This window comes from Dendrobates tinctorius, unplaced genomic scaffold (genome assembly GCF_039654945.1).
Source record: "Dendrobates tinctorius isolate UK_male_01 unplaced genomic scaffold, ASM3965494v1 ptg000089l, whole genome shotgun sequence".
Lineage (NCBI taxonomy): Eukaryota > Metazoa > Chordata > Amphibia > Anura > Dendrobatidae > Dendrobates > Dendrobates tinctorius.
The window spans coordinates 6,834,307-6,854,343 of record NW_027361757.1 but is presented as its reverse complement, the minus strand read 5'-3'; the positions used below and the strand labels follow the sequence as shown (position 1 = coordinate 6,854,343).

The following is a 20,037-nucleotide window of genomic DNA, read 5'->3' as shown; positions in this document are numbered from 1 at the left end:
TTTTGGCCACAACTGTACTTATCTTGTTAGGTTGTATTGGACATGTATCTCTTTTTATAGTGTTTTTATTTTCTTGCTATTATGCAATAATAAAGGCTGAATATTTTATGGCTAATCTTCATTTGCCTTGTTTGACGTTGTAAATAATGATCAGGTATACAGAGTTGGGGTAAAAGGTTAATATATTCACATATATAGCATGGTCAAATATTCAGCGAATGCTTAGGATGGATGTGAAGACAATGAGTTTAGTACATACTTGGGGGTCATCACGGAAAGAGGGAGTATAGCAATGCAGCGCTAACCAATAGGAAAGGAACAAGATGTTTTGTGACACAGACCTGAACTGGTTAAATCTGAGAGCATTCCCAGACCCACTCAAAGGCCACACATGATACAGGATGAGGAGAGCCAACCGGGCACCAGATCCATATTTGCACTGCCGGGCAGTCTGCAAGAGTAGCCTAGCATTCATAGCTGGGAGAAATGAACAATGTGCACAGTGGGAATGTAATACTCACCACAAGAAGGTGCAAAGGGGCATCGTATTAACTGTATACAGTGGCGTATCTAGGGGGGGCAGCCGGGGCAGTTGCCCCGGGCGCAGCCAGCAGGGGGGCGCAGTCGGGCCGCCTAATGCAGCGGTCCGCAGTGTCCTCCCTGGCGGCTGCATTCTGCCGCCCCCCGGCCTGAGAGTCGGCGGTTCTCTGTGTCAGCTGTCAAGCTGACAGCCGGCGCAGAGAAGGAGGCCGCGCCTGCTCCCAGGGAACAATTGTACTGGGGTCTATACAGACGCCAGTACAATTGAAGCTCTGACCGCCGGGCCAGAGTGACGTCAGCAGCGTGATCAGGTCATGTGATCACGCTGCTGATGTCACTCCCCGGCGCCCAGAGCAAACGCTGGTGGTAAGTGTGCTCCACTGTGGAGCTGAAGAACCACCGAAGATGGGAGATGGGGGGTATTAATGAGTGGAGATGGGGGGGATTTGTAGAGGGGATGGCGGTTAATGTGTGGGGGTATTTAGAGTGGGGATGGGGGTTAATGTGTGTGGGGGTTAATGAGTGGGGATGCCATGGGGTTAATGTGTGGGGGGATTTGGAGTGGAGATGGGGGTTATTTAATGTGATGGGGTTAATGAGTGGGGATTGGGTTAATGTGTGCGGGGGTTAATGAATGGGGATGGGGGTTAATGTATGGGGGCGTTAATGAGTGGGGTTGGGGTTAATGTGTGGGGGTATTTGGAGTGCTGATGGGGGTTAATGAGTGGGGATTGGGTTAATGTGTGGGGGGATTTGGAATGGGGATGGGGGTACTTAATATATGTGGGGGATTGGGGATGGGGGGATTTAATGTGTGGGGAGATTTGAGGACACAAAATAAAGACTATGTATGAGGAAACAGTATGGGGGATTGGTGCAGACAGTATGGGGAGCGAATGCGTTAATGTATGTGGATGGACACAGTATGGGGAGTCAGGGATATGTGTGAGCAGACAGGACAGAGAGTGAGGGGGTAAATATATGAGGAGACAGTATGGTGAACAGGTGGGATGCTAGAGGGGAATAGTGTGAGGCGACAGTATATTGCAGATATTTTTATTTAGGAGCATTATAATGACACTTCTGTCTTTAAGGGCATCGTGTGGAGATTTGCTGCAGAAGACCGGAGAAGATGGACATCTACAGAGACGAGATGTGGATGAGAAAACTCATCATGGGGTCTAGAAGAAAAGGAGAACGACTGCAGAGACGACGTCATCTATAAGGTACCTGGATGTAAATGTTATTTGTGATACTGACTTGTTCTCATGTTTTTATTTGTTAGGAACATTAAAGGGGTTGTCCAGGTTTGTGCTGAGTCTGCTGTCATTCTATGTGACTGCAGACTTCTGAATTCTCACAGTGCTCACTGAATGCTGTTAGGATTCTCTCATGCCGGTAATTTACATACATGCGGTCACATGCTGACTAGACATGTGTGGCCTCACTCGATGAAAATGAACGGAGCGAGGCCAGGCACGTCTAGTCGGAATGTGGCCAGAAGTATATAAATCACATACTTGTGCTGACATGACTGTACATCAGCAAGGGAGAATCCTAAAAATGTGCAGTGCATTGGTTGTGAGAATTCAGAAGCTGCAATGTCAGGATTCAGCTCTGCAGGTTCCAGTAGTCATCACACGGACACTTCACTCATATGAGATTTTCATACTTATAGTCCTGTGAGAACAAGCTTCTCTTGCAGCTTCTCTCAGTTTTTTACTGAACATTGAGAGCAATAGGAGGAGCAGCTCGCAGGTACATGGCTAAGTGTTCAAGTCGCATATGTGCGGGGGCGGGGGCGGGGGGGCGCCGAACCGAATTCTTGCCCCGGGTGCCAGAAAGCCTAGATACGCCTCTGACTGTATACAGCACAGTGGAGAACACATTGTGCAATATTATTTATTTATAACGCACCATTGATTCCATGGTGCTGAACATGAGAAGTGGTTACATACAAATTACAGATATTACTTACAGTAAACAAACTAATAATAACAGACTGATATAGAGGGGAGAGAGGACCCTGCCCTTGCGGGCTTACATGCTACAGGATGGTGGGGAAGGAGATAGTAGGTTGGGGGGTTGCAGCAGTTACAGTGATGGTGAGGCGGTATTATGGGGTATTGGTATTATTATGCTGTATTATGAGGCGGTATATATTATGACTAGTGATAAGTGACCGTGCTCGCCACTACTCTGTACTCGCCCGAGTATCACTGCACTTGGTGTACTCGGCGAGCACCGAGCATTTCCGGGATTACTCTTCAGGAACTCGGGTCTCCACTCAGAATTTTTGGCGGACTTTAGAGACCCAGTCACGCTGCAGGGATTGTCTGCCAGGCTATGAAACGCCGCAGCCATCTTTGTTGTGGTCGTGCAGTGATTGACTGGCCGCACAGCATCATCAGGGGTATAAGAGACCAGACGCCACCCTGCTCTGCGCACTCAGCTCCGGATTGAGAGAGTGTAGGGAGAATGGCTGCCTAGATAGGGTCAGAATTGGGGATTTCTTAGTGTGGGGTCTACCATCCTAAATACATCTAGCTAAACCAAAAGTCCTTCTAAGGACTAATTCCGGAGTATACAGGTTCCAGTGTTTGGCAGGCAGGGTAGTGTATGTCACTGTATACACTTCAGTGCAAGGCCTGCAGGCACTGTATGTGTGTATATAGAGCACTGCATACATCAAGAGGGTCCATTCCCTTCCTGTGTTCTGGTGCTGCTGCTGCTGCTACCTCTGGGATATATTAGCCTTAGATAGCTAGGCCCAGGTGTAATTGGAATACAGGCCACACATTTTTTGGTGTGGTATCTTCGTGTCAGGTCATATCTGTGCGTGCTAAAAGTTTGGCCAGTTTATGGCTTTTTTCTCTTTTTTTGCCTGGCTGTCAGTTTTGTATAAATACACCAGTATTTATAAAAAAAAAAAAACACACAGGCCACACATTTGTTGTAGTTTTTTCTCTATGGCAGCTCATATCTGTGTGTGCTCAAAGTTTTGACATTTTACGGCAGGTTTCCTTTTTTTGCCTGGCTGTCACTGTTGTTATATCCAGCAGTCTTTTGTATAAAAATTAAAAAAAATTAATACAGTCTGTGTTATCTCAGGCTGAGGTCTGGTTTTAGTGTGGTGTAAAAATCTTTGCTTCGCAGGCACACGTTGCATAGTTCTGTCTGCTAGCTTTGTTCTACTCATTATTTTATCTTTTCAAAAAATAACACCAAACCCCCCAAAAATTAATACAGTCTGTTACTCAGGCTGAGGCCTGGTGTATCTGTGGTGGAAAAATCTTTGCTTTGCAGGCATACTTATCACATCTAATTTTTCTCCAAATAAAACCATTTGTATTGAGCTTTTCAAATATTTTAGTAGTCCATTTAAAATGGGCAAGACAAGGGGCAAGGGACAGGGAAGTGGACGTGATGCTGATGGTGCACGCAGAGGACGAGGCCGTGGCCAAGCTGAAAGTGGGCCACAGCAAAGACCCACATCTTCGCACTCGATTTTGCTGTCCCAGTTTCTAGGGGACCGCACCACATCACTATTGAAGCCAGAGCAGTGTGAAACGGTTGTTGGTTGGATAGCGGATAATGCTTCCAGTCACTTAGCCACCACCACCACCACCACCATGTCTACGACACAGTCAAGTCTGTGTAGCCAGGAGCGTGGACTGGATATTACTCACCCTGATCCTCCTTCCTCCCACCATGCCGAGTGCCCTGAGACAAGTCATCCCACACTCGGACACTCCGAAGAGCTGTTCAGTTTCCCATTTGGAGATTTGTGCCTCTCGCCCGCTCCACTTGAAGCAGGGCAAGATGATATTCCATGTAGCGATACACAAATCTTTGAGCATCCACGGTCACAAGAGGTGGATAATGATGAGACTCAATTGCCGGAAAGTCAGGAGGAGGAGCAGGGTGCGTATGTGGAAGATGAGGTGGTGGATGACATAGTCACTTACCCAACCTGGCAGGAGGGCATCCAGAGTGAGGACAGCAGCACACATGGGGAAGGAGACATATCACCCCAACAGGCAGGAAGAAGCAGTGTGGTGGCTGCAGACAGAAGACGTGCATCCGTTCCCCGTAACACCAACAGGATGGAAGTTGCCATTCCAACTGTTAGATCTTCCCAAGTCTGGTTATTTTTTAAAGACTCTGCCGATAACCCCAAACAGGCCATTTGCAGCACTTGCCATGCCCGCATCAGCAGGGGTAGCAAAACTACCAGCCTGACCACCACCAGCATGATTAGGCACATGACTTTGTGGGCCGAACCCCAGGCTCAGGAACACTGTCTGCAGGTGACAACATTGCTTCTTCCACTGTTTTGCATCCAAGCTAATCCCCAGTTCACCATGCCTGTGAAGATGCCTCAGACCCTGCACCTGTTGTTGCCCACAGTCAACCAGCACCATTATCAAGCCCGTCCACGTCCTTGTCCCAGCCCAGCCTTCATTTGTCTATACCCCAGTCATTGGAACACAAGCGGAAATACGCAGCCAATGCCCCACAGGCCACAGTACTTAATTTGCACATTTCTCATCTGCTTGCGCTCAAAATGTTGCCTTTTAGGCTCATTGAGGCGGAAGCTTTCCACAACCAGATGGTGGTGGCTGTCCCAAGGTACTCTTTCCCCAGTCGCCACTATTTCTCCCATTGTGCTGTATCGGCATTACACCAGCATGTGTCCCACAACATTACCCGTGCCCTCAACAATGCTGTTACTGGGAAAGTCCACCTAGCCATGGACACGTGGAAGAGTGCTTGTGGGCAGGGACAGTACATCTCACTGATGGCACACTGGGTTAACATAGTGGAAGCTGGGACCCAGTCGGACCTTGGGATGGAACACATCCTCCCCACGCCGAGGATTGCAGGCCCTATGTCAATCAGGGTTGCCCCCACAGTCTACAGCTCCTGCACCTCCTCCTCCTCTTCAGCCTCCATCTCTGAAATTAACACATCAGTCAGAAGCTGGAAGAACTGCAGCACTGCCTCAGTCAAGCAGCAACAGGCTGTGCTGAAGCTAATCTGCATAGGTGACAAACTGCACAATGCAGAACAGTTGTGGACAGCGCTGAAAGAGCAGTCAGTTATTTGGATGACACCGCTGAACCTACAGCCAGGCATGGTCATGTGTGACAATGGCCGGAACCTGGTGGTGGCTCTGAGGCAAGGTAAGCTCACACACGTACCTTGCCTGACCCATGTGCTTAACCTCGTGGTTCAACGTTTTCTCAAAAGCTACCCGGAGCTGCCAGATCTGCTAGTGAAAGTACGCCATCTGTCTGCCCATTTTAGAAAGTCAGTTACAGCTTCAGCCGCCCTTGCAGTGCTTCAGCAGCATTTGCAGCTTCCGGCTCACCACCTGGTGTGTGATGTCCCCACACATTGGAACTCTACACTGCATATGTTGGAAAGGATTTGGGAGCAGAAGAGGGCAATTGTTGACTACCAGCATCAACAAGGCCGTTAATGTTCAGTTCAGATTCCACACATAAGACCTCAGGAGTGGACAAGGATGTCAGACATATGTACCTTCCTCCAGAACTTTAAGGACTGCACCAAGAGGGTGAGCGGTGATGTCACCATAATTAGCGTCACCATCCCGCTTCTCAGCATTCTGAAAACCTCTCTGCTTCCAATTAAAGAGGATGCATTGCAGGTAGAGCATGAAGACATGGAGCAAGGAATCATACAGGGTGAATACACTCAGCCCAAATGTCACGGTCACGTGTGTCTGGACGCAGATGTTACCGCAAGGCGAACCCATAACACACGTGACCCTGGATACAGCGCCTCCAGTGGCGAATTTAAATAATACGTGCAGATGGATACGCCGCCTCCACCTGGCGAATTTAGGAATTACACGTTATACATACATTCTGGAAACCCCGCCTCCAGTAAGGCGAATTTAAATAAATAATAAGGGGGACCTGGGTCACATTAACAATGGTGGGCCCTGCGATAGGGAATGGGGACATGGAGACCTCCTGCACTCCCCTGAGCCAGTGTCCCTGCACTCCTCACATTCCCTATACAGGCTCCGCACCTGTCGCCGCACTCAAACCTTAAACCCTTGCTCGCCCTGACCCTAAGCCCTCACTAGGGAATTGGGCGGTGCGGAGACTAATCCCACCACTGCACTAATAACACACATGAGGGAAAGAGACAATACAGGGGGACACCACTTAGCTTTATGCTCTGTGCTTATGCTCCTGCAACAGAGCCCTCCACCTGCATGCGTCTTCTCCTCCACCCGGATCCATCACCATAACAGGATCCTTCACCATAGTGCAGCCTTGGAGCAGAGTCCACCACCAGTTGCTGCTGCTTAGTAACAGAGTCCCAAAGAGGAGTTCAGCTTCTGCCACGAAGTCAAGCATGCTTGAGTCCAGCTCAGCAGCCAAGTCCCACATGGTGAGTGCCACTCTCCATAGTCGCCACTCCACCAGTCCATGCAGACACTTCCTGCTGACACCATCACTGCGACCCCACCACGCCATGCCAACCCTTTGTCCAGACACCATAGCTGACACACGTCCCCCCTGGCTAAGCTGCACAGGACTCCTCCTCAGCTCCATCCTTCCACCAGGCTCTCACCAACTCAGAATCAATCAATGAATGAATATCACCAGCAGTGATTACACACCCTGAGACTCATTTATAGAGCCCCACACCTGATTCATAATTATGTGCGCATTAAACCTTAAGTGCGATACCACTAACCACCACCGGGGACAGTCAAGTCACTTTGGCAACTTGCCAAAAGGAAAAAAAGTTCACTCTGTGCTTTTAAAACTGTCAGATCAAATTCAGATCATGACACCAGGCTCATGTTGTCGCAATGTGGATTGGTTGACAATGAGGAGGAGGAAGAACAGGAGCTACTTTCATGCGCTATACACAGTACTACAAGCACAGCTGTCATACTGGGATGGCCTGAGGACAGTGAGGATGAGGAGGACAGCATGGTCAGTCATCCTGTTGGTGAGGACACGGAAGTCTTGCCTGTTAGCAGTCTGGCACGCATGGCTGACTTTATGTTGCGCTGTTTTTCCCATGACCTTCGCATTATAAAAATTTGCGGTGACACTCATTACTGGTCGGTGACACTTCTAGACCCCCGCTACAAGGAGAACTTTCAATCTCTTCTTCCAGAGGCAGAGAGGTCTACAAAAATATTGCTGTACCAGAGGGCCCTTGTAGCAGTCTGAACATAGCCCAATTCGTGGAGGAACATTTTGTTCTGGGGTTATTTATTTTGCCTTATGTACAAGTCATTAACCTGGAAAGGATGTGCCTTAACATATTTCCCAGCAAAATCTGTTTTGGTTTCGTTTTGGTATGTTTTTTCGTGCACCGGTAAAAATGGCATGAAACTCTGACAACATTGTTTAAAGCTGTGAACTAAGAGTCTGGAATGCTTCCAGGGGCGATCCCCATGATGTCCCTGTGTCATTTGAGCAGTGTTTCCATAATTTTCAGACCTTGAATGGACCCCCGGGGGATATCGCGGTAAAAATACTCGGGTCTCACATAGACTTACATTGGACTTGTTGTTCTGTCTGAGTACCCGAGTATTCCAATTTGCTCGACCCAAAAAACAAGCACCCAAGCATTTTAGTGCTTAGTGCTCGCACATCACTAATTATGACATAAAGATATTACAGTAATATTGCCACAGATACATAATAAGGATCATATTAATGGTGACAAATGCTGAAAAACAAAATGGAATGGAAAGTGATTGATGAATTACATATAATAAAAATTTAATATAAATAATACATTGAATATAATAAAAAGTGTGTATTTTATAAATGTATGTGATGAAAGGTGAAGAGAGATAAAGAATATATATAATTTTTATATATCTAAACAAGCAATGATGAGTGAATGTGAATAAGTGACCATAATGATCAATGTTCATACCCCTCTAAGTGGCATGATTTCATTATATTAGAGTAAATATAGGAATATCAGCGAGTCCACAATGTAACCTGTGTACATAAATAAGTGGGACAAAGGGAGGTGGGAAAGGGGGGAGGGGGAGAAGAGGGGGAAGGGAGAAAAGAGGGGGAGGGGGAATCGGAATAAGGTATGGATGGGGGAAGGGGAGAAGAGGGGGGAGGGGGAAAGGGAAGGAGGGATGGATCGGGGGAAGGAAAAACTAAGAACATATAGAACACATATGAAAATGAATATAGGGGTGTCACACAAACTGAAACCAGAATAAATGGTGCAAGGTGTAAAATAAAATCCAAACAGGACATTGTGTAATATATCAGTAATATATAGATAAAATACTAACAATGTTATAAAACTTGTTTATCTACATAGGGGGTAAAAATATGAATATCAGATGGTTCAAAGGGGCAGTGAATTACGATGAGAATGATGTGACGATACATCGCAGTCACTGTCAGAAACTAAGGACACAAAGTCACAGGCGGCCAAACCACATAAACACATGGAGACACTAAAGTAAACTGAATGATGAGGGAATTGCATAAAAAAAACCCATAAAAATCATTGTATAAAAAATGAAAGAAAATAATGCAAGGCTGCATGAAGAGAGAACATGAAAGAGAAATCCTTAAAAATACATAGCTAGATGGCGAAGGTGGTTAGAGGAAGGGGGAGAAACTAATGTTTTCATTGTGTCCAAGGGGTTGCAGCGTATTCAGAGTCCAAATCCAATATTTGGCCGGTGTTTCCACCTCTTTTATTACAGATGATTCTATTCTATCAATGCCCCTCACTTTGAATCCAGATGAATCCCAGTCATGGTGCAGCTTGAAGTGTCTGGGAATGGTTATGGGACAATTTGGATCATCTTTATTATTTGTTGTATCGATCCCATATACAGTATATATGTCCTTGTGCCCTTTGTGGGGGGTCCACTACTTGGGCAACATCTCAGTCTAAATGTTTGCCACTGTGAAAAAAAAAACACACTCACCTCCTGTATCGGTGCCGTTCCCGCAACTTTAAAGAAAAAATGCAATAAGTGATCAAAACGTGGTATCTTCCCCAAAATATTATCAATAAACACATCAGCTCGCCACATAAAAACCAAGCCCTCAGCACTGTCAAGGGAAAAATGAAACTGTAACAGGTCTTGGAAAATGGTGACATGATCAACATTTTGTTTGTTTATTTTTAACAAATTTCAAAAAAATGTTTTCAGTAAATAAAAAAATCATGCAAGTTTGGTTTTGCTGTAATTTTACTATCCAGGAGAATCAGACGGCTCGGCCATTTTACTGCACAATGAATGCCAGAAAAACAAAACCAAAACCCAGAACTGAATTTGGTATTTTTTTCTCAATTTAACCCTCTTCTTGTACTTTGCAAGGTAAAATAAATGGCGCAAATCAAAAGTACAACTCATCCTGCAAAAAACACCACCTCGTATGGCTATGATGGCAGAAAAATAAAAAAGTTATGGCTCTTGCAAGAAAATTAGGAAAAAACATAATCACAAAAATGAAAATTTGCTCAGTTTTTAAGGGGTTAAACAGGAAACCCACCGGACTGAATAACTGCCATAACTGGTGTAAAATGCTGGGATCAGATGAGTAATAAATAGTTCTTGGTCAGAAAGTGACCTAAGTCCGTACCTCTGACTTCATGGCGTGGGGGATATAGATGTGTACGGCCGTCCTGTATATTGGATCCTCTCTCGTACATTTATTACTCCACACATTTCTAGTTTTAGGTTATGGTCTCACTTTTTACATTTATGCTGGTGGCTCTGGAATATGACATATTCTTACATGATTAAATCTGTTTCTAATCTGTGCCCAGGAGCAGCGATCTACAGATCTATCGCATCCTGTAAAGCGATGGACAGTGACTCGGAGGATGATGCTGAGGCCTACATGGATATGATTTTAGGACCTGCTGGACGACTTCATGGACTCTGTCAGTGCCAGGCTCTTTCCTCTATTAAATTGCTGTGTACTGTATGTTTGATTTCATCCGTATCGGATTCAATGTTTTGTCCACTCATAGACTCAAATAGACAAGTGTCATCTGACCTACAGAAGAAATTAATAGCCACTAAGATGCTTTTTTGCACGCAGATTGAATCCATGGAAAGAAAGAACAATCTTATCAACTAATCGAATCACATTGGTTCTTGCACCGTCCGAGTGATGTCAGTTTCTTCATGGACATTACTTAGACCGAAAATAAAATTGTGTGTTCACGGCCTTACGCTCAGAAGCGGTGACTGTTAGTTAGATGGCTCTGATAATTTTGCTGTCAAAATAGCAGAAAAATGGCAGTAATTTTCCTGATCCCACCACCATTGATGAGGAATTATGCCCAGATAAATTATCCTGTGTAATGTGCAGCGGGGCAGATACATATAGAGCAGTGTTCCCCCAACTCCAGTCCTCAAGGCCCACCAACAGGTCATGTTTTCAGGATTTCTTTAGTATTGTACAGGTGATAATTGCATCACCTGGACAGACAAGAATCCAAACACCTGTGCAATACTGAGGAAATCCTGAAAACATGACCTGTTGGTGGCTCTTGAGGACCGGAGTTGGGGAACCCTGATATAGAGGATGACCCAACTGGCGATTAATAAAAATGATTGTAACAGAAACCACACAAGTTGAGTTCTTGTCGATCTGTTACTAGAAAACATAAAATATTAATAATGATTATTTTTCTCATTGCAACAGGTGAGAGAAGACTGATTGCGGATCACTGAGTATTACATAAGTGATATGAGCAGATCATGTTTGTGTCTACAATTGTTGGTACATGAAGCATAAAACAACGGCATCAAAACTAGAATATAAAAAAAAACACAAATACACAGAGAAAAACACCAATAATATCATCGTGTAGATTTGAGAGTGCCTAAACATTTCCCAATACAATTTCTAATTTTTCTATTTTCTTCTATAAGGATCAGGATGCGGACGGCTATGACGATGATTACGGGGTAAGCGCCTCATGGGCACAATAGCCTATATAAGTGCTCCCTTACCTGCAGGTATCTCTAAACTATAACTCCTAGTATGCAATAATATGGGGAAATCATAGAATGATTGAAATGAATGGGATTGTTCAGCCCTGGTGTAATTTTCGGCAGAATGTGAACAGTATCTGAAGTTCTGACCTGATGACTTGTATATAAATGATTGACTTTTGGTCACATGACAAATGCTGGACCCAGCACACGTAGCCGAATCCTGACAGTGTGTTAGGGTACAATGATTTATGAAAATCCCACCGAGGCGACACAACACCTTTATAGTATTAAACAAATAGATAGAAACAAACTAACTCTTACCTGTTGTATTGCAGCCGATCTACATGAAGCTGGATGATGGCATCAGGATACCAGAGGATGATGTAAGTGATTGGAGTAGAGTTGAGCGAAACGGGTCTGTCAAATTAAAAAATATCCGACGTTAGCTAAAGTCGGGTTTCGCCGATCGAAACCCAACCATAGCTTGAGGTTGGCCATGAGGTCTCCGATCAGAGCGCCCAAGTCGCGTTTCAAATAATGCTTCCAGCGCCTTTTCTCAGCCAATGATGGAGGATGCACGCTGTGGGCAACGCGATGACATGCGCAGCGGCCACCACCATCTTAGAGAAGCGCATTGAAGTGATTGGCTGGCTTTGTGTGGCGTCCCTGTGGGTATAAAAGGCCATGACTGCTGACCGCCAACTTACTTCTGCCGATCTTACAATAGGGAGAGGTGTTGCTGCTGATGATTCTGAATAGGGAGAGCGTTAGGCAGGGAAGAAGAAAAAAAAAATTGCTTCTGCTGCTAGCGCTTTTCACTGTACAGTTAGTGTGCAGTGAAAGGGGAGGATTTTTGTTGTGTGCAGCAGCGCTGGTGGTGATTAGGCTGCCTTTTAAGGCTACCTGCTAGCTGCATTGCTGTGTGCACACTGCTGTTCAAACTGCTTTTTTCAAAGCTCTCCAACTTTTATTATTTTGCTCTGGTGAGTTACTGAGCGTTCATTTTTTCACACACCGTATAGCGGTGTACGCTCCTCACACACTACCGTGTACCGCCTTGTTTCATGGACAAATAGAAGCTCTCTGGGTGTGACTCTGGAAAAACAAGCCGAGGAGATTTTCCATTTTTCCAGACCTACACCTTAGAGAGCTGTCCGCTTTTCAAACAGTTTTGTATATCTGCTGTTTGATAATGGTCAAAACTAGACAGAGACAGCGTGTGTCAGTCCGTATACAAATAGACGGAGATTGACAATTTTCCATACAGACAACGTATAGCGGTGTACGCTCCTCACACACTACCGTGTACCGCCTTGTATCACAGACAAATAGAAGCTATCAGTGTGTGACTCTGGAAAAACAAGCCGAGGAGATTTTCCATTTTTCCAGGCCTACACCTTATAGAGCTGTCCGCTTCTGATACGGTTTCGTATATCTGCTTGTTGGATTACGGTCAAATACATACTGTGAGAGCGTCTGTGACTAACAAAATATATACGTAGATTTTTTAATACACCTTACACAGGTGGACGCTCCTCATACAGTACCATCTCTCTGCTGGTATTTTTGGTACATTTTCCCAAACATGAGGAAGTACAGTATGTTGGAAGAGGCCACAAACATGGGCAGGGGGGCACAGCTGGTACTGATGGTGGTGGTGCATCGGCTGGTTCTGGCAAAAGCACAATAGCTGTTAAGGCAGGAGGTGTTGAGCCTGCGTCATCGTCTGGCCCAAGAAGGCCTGTAAGGTTGCCTTTTCTTGGAGTAGGAAAACCGCTTTTAAAGCCGGAGCATCAGGAACAGGTTTTGGCGTACATTGCCGAAATTGCCACCAGCTCTATTGCCTCCTCTTCTGAACGTTCGAAACCTGCAAGCACGGAGTCGTCAGTGCAGGGTTATTGTCAGGAAAAACACCTTTCCTTGTGTCCTTCACCTCCACCAAAAGTTAAGGATGCGGCAGCCCACACTTCAGATTACTCTATGGAACTGTTTTCACATACCATGCCTGAGTTATCCAGTCAAATCCTGAATTCCCCAGTCCAAGATGAATCTGACATGGAGTGCACTGATGCACAGCCACTGCTGGATGATTCTGCTGTTACATTGACCCAGAGCACTACATTGCCCTCGCAGTCTATTGAGCCAGAATCTGACCCTGATGAAACTCAGGTGCCCCTTCCCGCATACTATACCACCTTACACGGTGACACAGAGGAAGGTAAAGAGGAAGGTGCAGATGACTTTGAAGAGGAGGTGATGGATGACCCAGTACTTGACCCGGATTGGCATCCATTGGGGAGGAGGGTGGCGCTGGCAATAGTTCAGATAAGGAGAAGGATCCGCAGCAGGCATTGACATCGCAGCAGCGGTAATCTGGCAGGCCCGTAGCTGTCCAAAAACGTGGACCAAAAACTAAAAGAGTTGCAGGACAGCTTGGCCAGACGGTCAACTCAGCACAGCGTGCAAGGCCAGAAAATGTATACCATAGTAGGAAGAGTGCAGTGTGGCACTTCTTTGTCCAAAATCCTACTGATGAGGCAAAGGTTACCTGTAAGAAGTGCGGAAGGACCTTTAGCCGAAGTAAACAACTCAGAAATTTGAATACCAGTTGCATGCTTAGACATTTAATCAACATGCACTTGCAAGTGTGGATGGACTACAAAACCTCAGGTAGCACATGTGTACCTGCTCCAACTGAAGGTAGCCAGCAACGCTCCATCGCTTCCCCCACTGTAAGACCACCGCCACCATTAAGCACACCACCAGCACTAAATGTGGAGGTGTCGTCGCAAGGCCAAAGCACTCAGGGAATCACAATGGTTTTGCAATACAACACTGAATCTAGGCCATCACCACCAATACCATCACCAACCCCCTCTCACTCCATCCGGTCCACCGCTACTTCCCCCATATGCAGCTCTCCAGTCCAGCTCACCCTACCAGACACTCTGAGTAGGACAAGAAAGTACTCATCCTCTCATCCGCGTACACTGTTTTTGAATGCCTACATTGCCAAACTAATCTCATTCGATTTTGAAGAGAAAGAAAAAATAGGATGGCACTCACCGTTCATGTGAATCAAATCACTTTATTTCACATACACAAGGCATCGGCATAGGCACGGGAGCAATGTGCTGGAAGACGGACAACAGCCGTTTCGCGCTCAATACGCTTCAACAGGTCCCTGCGGCGTACGTGGCAGTGAGGCCGCACGCTCAGTGGGCCTAGAGGGACTCTAACTCCGCTTCCTTGGAGGCTGAGTCCTGTGGCCGCTTGCCGTGCGCTCTTTGGCCGGGCTCTGTGAGCTAAACAGACTCCGGCATCCACGTTCAGTGGTTGTGTGGCTCTGTGAATTAATCGCTCCTGTTCACACTGGGTGACGTAACCCACGTGTGACTGTTTTCATGCCGCTCTGTTCTTCCGCCATTGCCTAGCAGCAGTCTACCACCTCTGCACGGTGGACCCCGGGCTGCGAACGCACCTACTACTACTTTATAATTTGGTGCATTCCGCCAGCCCTAACAATACAGTATCTTTGTTCGACATTTAGTATTATGGTCAAATCCATACTGAGTAAGCGTCTGAGAGTGACTACGGGACTATGTAGATGGAGATTTCAATTGCACCCTATAATATATATACTTGCTATCTTGTTATCCAGTACCTTTTTTTACAACATTTTTTATTGTGGTCAAACCCAGACTGAGCGAGCGTCTAAGGGTGACTCCGGAAATATATACCGAGATTTCAAATTTGGCCAACACTGTATACATCTGTACACTTCTGATACAGTAACCTTCTTAGCTATTTAGATTCTGGTGTAATCCATAATGAGCCTATGAACGTCTGTCTGTTACTCCAGCAATATATTAGGAGCTTTAAGATTACCCCACCACTGTATGTAGCTGTACGCTTGTGTTACATTACCCATTTACAGCTTTTCATATTCTTGTGTAATCCATACTGGGCCTGAGAGCGTTTGTGTCTGCCTCCTGAAATGTATATGGAGATTCAGAATGTTTACACTATACTATATATACCTTATATCTGGTGATACTGTACCCTTTTTCAACTTTTTATTTTATTGGGTAATCCATACTGAGCCTGTGAGCGTCTGTGTATGAATCATGAAATATATACAGAGATTTACTGTTATCCCTAGACTGTATTGAGCTGTATGCTTCTGATACAATACCATATATCTGCTGGTATTTTGGGTCCATTTTGGGTGTGGGTGGCCACCTGGTACTGATGGTGGTGGTGGTGCATCTGCTGGTACTGCCAAAACACAATAGCAGCTAAGGCAGGAGTTGTTGAGCCTGCGTCATGGTGTAGCTCTGGAAGGCCTGTAAGGCCTAGAGAGACTCTAACTCCACTTCCTTGGAGGTTGAGTCCTGTGGCCATTTGCCGTGCGCTCTTTGGCCGGGCTCTGTGAGCTAAACAGGCTCCGGCATCGACGTTCAGCGGTTGTGCGGCTCTGTGAATTAACAGTCTGCTCCTGTTCACACTGGGTGATGTAACCCACGTGTCACTGTTTTCACGCCGCTCTATTCTTCCGCCATTGCCTAGCAGCAATCTACCACCTCTACTACTACTTTATAATTTGGTGCGTTCCGCCAGCCCTAACAATACAGTATCTTTGCTCGACATTTAGTATTATGGTCAAATCCATACTGAGTAAGCGTCTGAGAGTGACTACGGGACTATGTATATGGAGATTTCAATTGCACCCTATAATATATATACTTGCTATCTTGTTATCGAGTACCTTTTTTACAACATTTTTTATTGTGGTCAAACCCAGACTGAGTGAGCGTCTAAGGGTGACTCCGAAAATATATACCGAGATTTCAAATTTGGCCAACACTGTATACAGCTGTACGCTTCTGATACAGTAACCTTTTTAGCTATTTAGATTCTGGTGTAATCCATAATGAGCCTGTGAACGTCTGTTACTCCGGCAATATATTAAGAGCTTTAAGATTACCCCAACACTGTATACAGCTGTACGCTTGTGTTACATTACCCATTTACAGCTTTTCATATTCTTGTGTAATCCATACTGGGCCTGAGAGCGTTTGTGTCTGCCTCCTGAAATGTATACGGAGATTCAGAATGTTTACACTATACTATATATACCTTGTATCTGGTGATACTGTACCCTTTTTCAACTTTTTATTTTATTGGGTAATCCATACTGAGCCTGTGAGCATCAGTGTATGAATCATGAAATATATACGGAGATTTACTGTTATCCCTAGACTGTATAGAGCTGTATGCTTCTGATACAGTACCATATATCTGCTGGTATTTTGGGTCCATTTTGGGTGTGGGGGGGCCACCTGGTACTGATGGTGGTGGTGGTGCATCTGCTGGTACTGCCAAAACACAATAGCGGCTAAGGCAGGAGGTGTTGAGCCTGCGTCATGGTGTAGCTCTGGAAGGCCTGGAAGGCTCCGTTTTCTTGGCGTAGGTAGACTGCTTTGAAAGCCGGAGCATCAGGAACTGTTTTTGGCTTACATTGCTGAAACAGCCTCCAGCTCTATCGCCTCCTCTTCTGAAGTTTAACAAAATGCAAGCACTGAGTCGTAACTGCAGGCTTCTGGTCAGGAGCAACCCCTTTCCTTGTGTCCTTCACCCACACCAAAAGTGAAGGATGCGGCAGCACACACTTCAGATTACTCCATGGAGCTCTTTTCACATACCATACCTGGGTTAATTAAAAATGGGGCCCATCATATACTGGAGCATTCCAAATGGGGGACATCAGACACTGGAGCAGCATTTACGGGGCCCATTATACACTGGAGCATTAGAAATGGGGCCCATTATATATGGAGCATTATTAGGGCCCATCATACACTGGAGCATCATCCATGAGGCCCATCATATACTGGAGCATTATAAATGGGGCAGATCAGACACTGGAGCGCATCTATGGGTCACTTGATACACTGGAGCATTATAAATGGGGCCCATTATATATGGAGAATTATTAGGGCCCATCAGACACTGGAGCATCTTCCATGAGGCCCATCACACACTGGAGCATTGTAAATGGGGCAGATCATACACTGGAGCAGCATCTATGGGGCACATGATACACTGGAGCATTAGAAATGGGGCCCATTATATATGGAGCATTATTAGGGCCCATCATACACTGGAGCATCATCCATGAGGCCCATCATATGCTGGAGCATTGTAAATGGGGCAGATCATACATTGGAGAGGCATCTATGGTGCACATGACACAGGAGCATTAGAAATGGAGCCCATTATATATGGATCATTATTAGGGTCCATCATACACTGGAGCATTATCCATGATGCCCATCATATACTGGAGCATTATGTGGAGCTCATCATATACTGTATGGAACATTATATGTGACCAATTATTCTGTATGGAGAAATATATGGGGCTCATTATTCTGTATGGCGCACAATGTGGTGGCCATAATACTGTATGGAGTAATATACTGTCCTTTTTTTGAGCTATTGTACAATTTAAAATAGATCAGTCATGTAAGCAGTGAAGTATTTGTCATTCTACTATACCTATATTTCTGTGCCGTATTGGAGCATCATTAGTTGTGGTATGTGTTAAAGGGGTGTACTGACACTCTTTGGCCCAGGGCACATGAAAGCCTGGAGCCAGCCCTACCCCCCCCCCACAAGTTTAGCCAAATAAACCCCAGTTTTCAATGCATAACTATTATTATGAAGTAAATTAAGGTTGACAAGCTTCAGTTATAAGAATTGATGTTTTTGGCATTGAAATGTGCACTGTAGGTGTGTTTACTGTCTTCCACTCCCTGCAGACTTTGCTTCCCCATTGACTTGCATTGGGTTTCGTGTTTCAGTCAGCCTCCGACTTTTCCCTATAATCGGCCAATTTCGTTCGACCCGACTTTTGCGACAGTCGGGTTTCATGAAACCTGACTCGACCCTAAAAAAGGCAAAGTCGCTCATCTCTAGATGGGAGTGATGATCCAGCGTGTATTTTTATACTCAACTGACAGGAAATGATTTACATTAGCTTCATCTAGAGGAAATAACTGGAGAAAAGTCCTTCTGTTTGGTTCTAGTAGTTCTATACAGATCCCCATCACTACGCAGCATTTCTACCTACACACAGTTATATGTCAGTATCACCCCCATCTCTCCGCTGATGCTTCTTAGCCTCTCGGATTATTACACATAGTGATCAGCTCCAGGTCACAGGCTCTGATTCATCATTGCCGTTGCGCCTGTTTTTTTCTAGTTTTTTATGTTCAGCGCCTTTTTTGATTGCAAATAATTCATTATTTTATTTGCGCCTTTATGAAGTCTGTTCTGTATGTTATTGCCTGAGTTTTTTATTTTGTTTTCTGCTTTATGGATGGAATCTAGTATATCCAGATATTTTATCCTGATGCATCAATTTCTAAATTTGCCACAACCTTACTGCAGTCCTACCCTGCTGAATTTTTGAGCATGCCAGTACTGGGGGGCAATTTTTGCATCAAAAGTTACAAAAACAATTAGTTCAAGACAAAGAAAAAGCCTGTATTTGACGTAATGCAAAATCCATGAATCTTGTGCCCCATTTTGATGAATTTGGTACCAAAAAATGCAACTAATACACAAGACAGAAAACGGAAGTGACTTAACAAAATTGCACATGATGAATTGGGGCCACGATATTTAGTTTTACTTCATTATGTCTATAGGAACCAGAGACAGAGCAGATTCCAGGAGATGTCACTATTACAGTGGAGGAAGAACCTGTCTCAGAAGAAGGCAGCGCAAATACAGAGGAAGAGGAGGAAACCACCTGCTGCGCCTGGCCCCGCATTCCTGCAAGAAGGATGATGAGAAGAGCGACGACCAGAATTGCCTCCTTCATAAATACTCTGTTCAGATAAGTATAGTTAAGTAAGGATATAGTATAGAATATAAGTATATTTAAAATTCAATAAAAAAATGTTTAAGTATAGATAAGTAAGGATAAATATATTTAAGGAAAGATAAGTGCAGGCAAGAAAAGATAAGTGGCTAAGTAAGTATAGGTAAAGTATAAGTATGTTTAAAATTCAATAAAAATGAAAAAAAAAGTATAAGTATAGGTAAGTAAGGATAAGTATAGTTAAGAAAGTATAAATATAGGTGAAGCAAAAATATGTTTAAAATTCAATTAAAAGAAAAAAAGGCACGGTAGGATAAGTATAGAAAAAAAAAAGATCAACATAGGTAAGGATTCAGAAGGGTAGAAGTATAAAAGTATAACTTTAAAATAGCCATAGGCTAATAAACAATACAAAAATCCTCATGGGTAATTATCACCTAACAAAATGAGTTGCACTAGTCAGTATTCATGTGCAGTTAAGTACTTGTCATGGTGATATATATACAGTATGCATACTGTACACAATTAAGAGAAGGAACAGTCTCAACAGATCCCGGTAGTAGACTGATCTAGGTTAGATGATCCTTAGCATGGGAAAAAG

General features: G+C 44.7%; 1 long non-coding RNA gene across 1 annotated transcript; it reads left to right on the top strand.

Annotated features, from left to right (window-relative positions):
- Positions 1-11,102: 11,102 nt before the first annotated feature.
- LOC141098291 (uncharacterized) lies at positions 11,103-19,524 on the top strand. The gene is made up of 3 exons (XR_012234198.1): positions 11,103-11,515; positions 11,881-11,928; positions 19,261-19,524. It is a non-coding gene; the product is annotated as an uncharacterized lncRNA (long non-coding RNA).
- Positions 19,525-20,037: the final 513 nt, after the last annotated feature.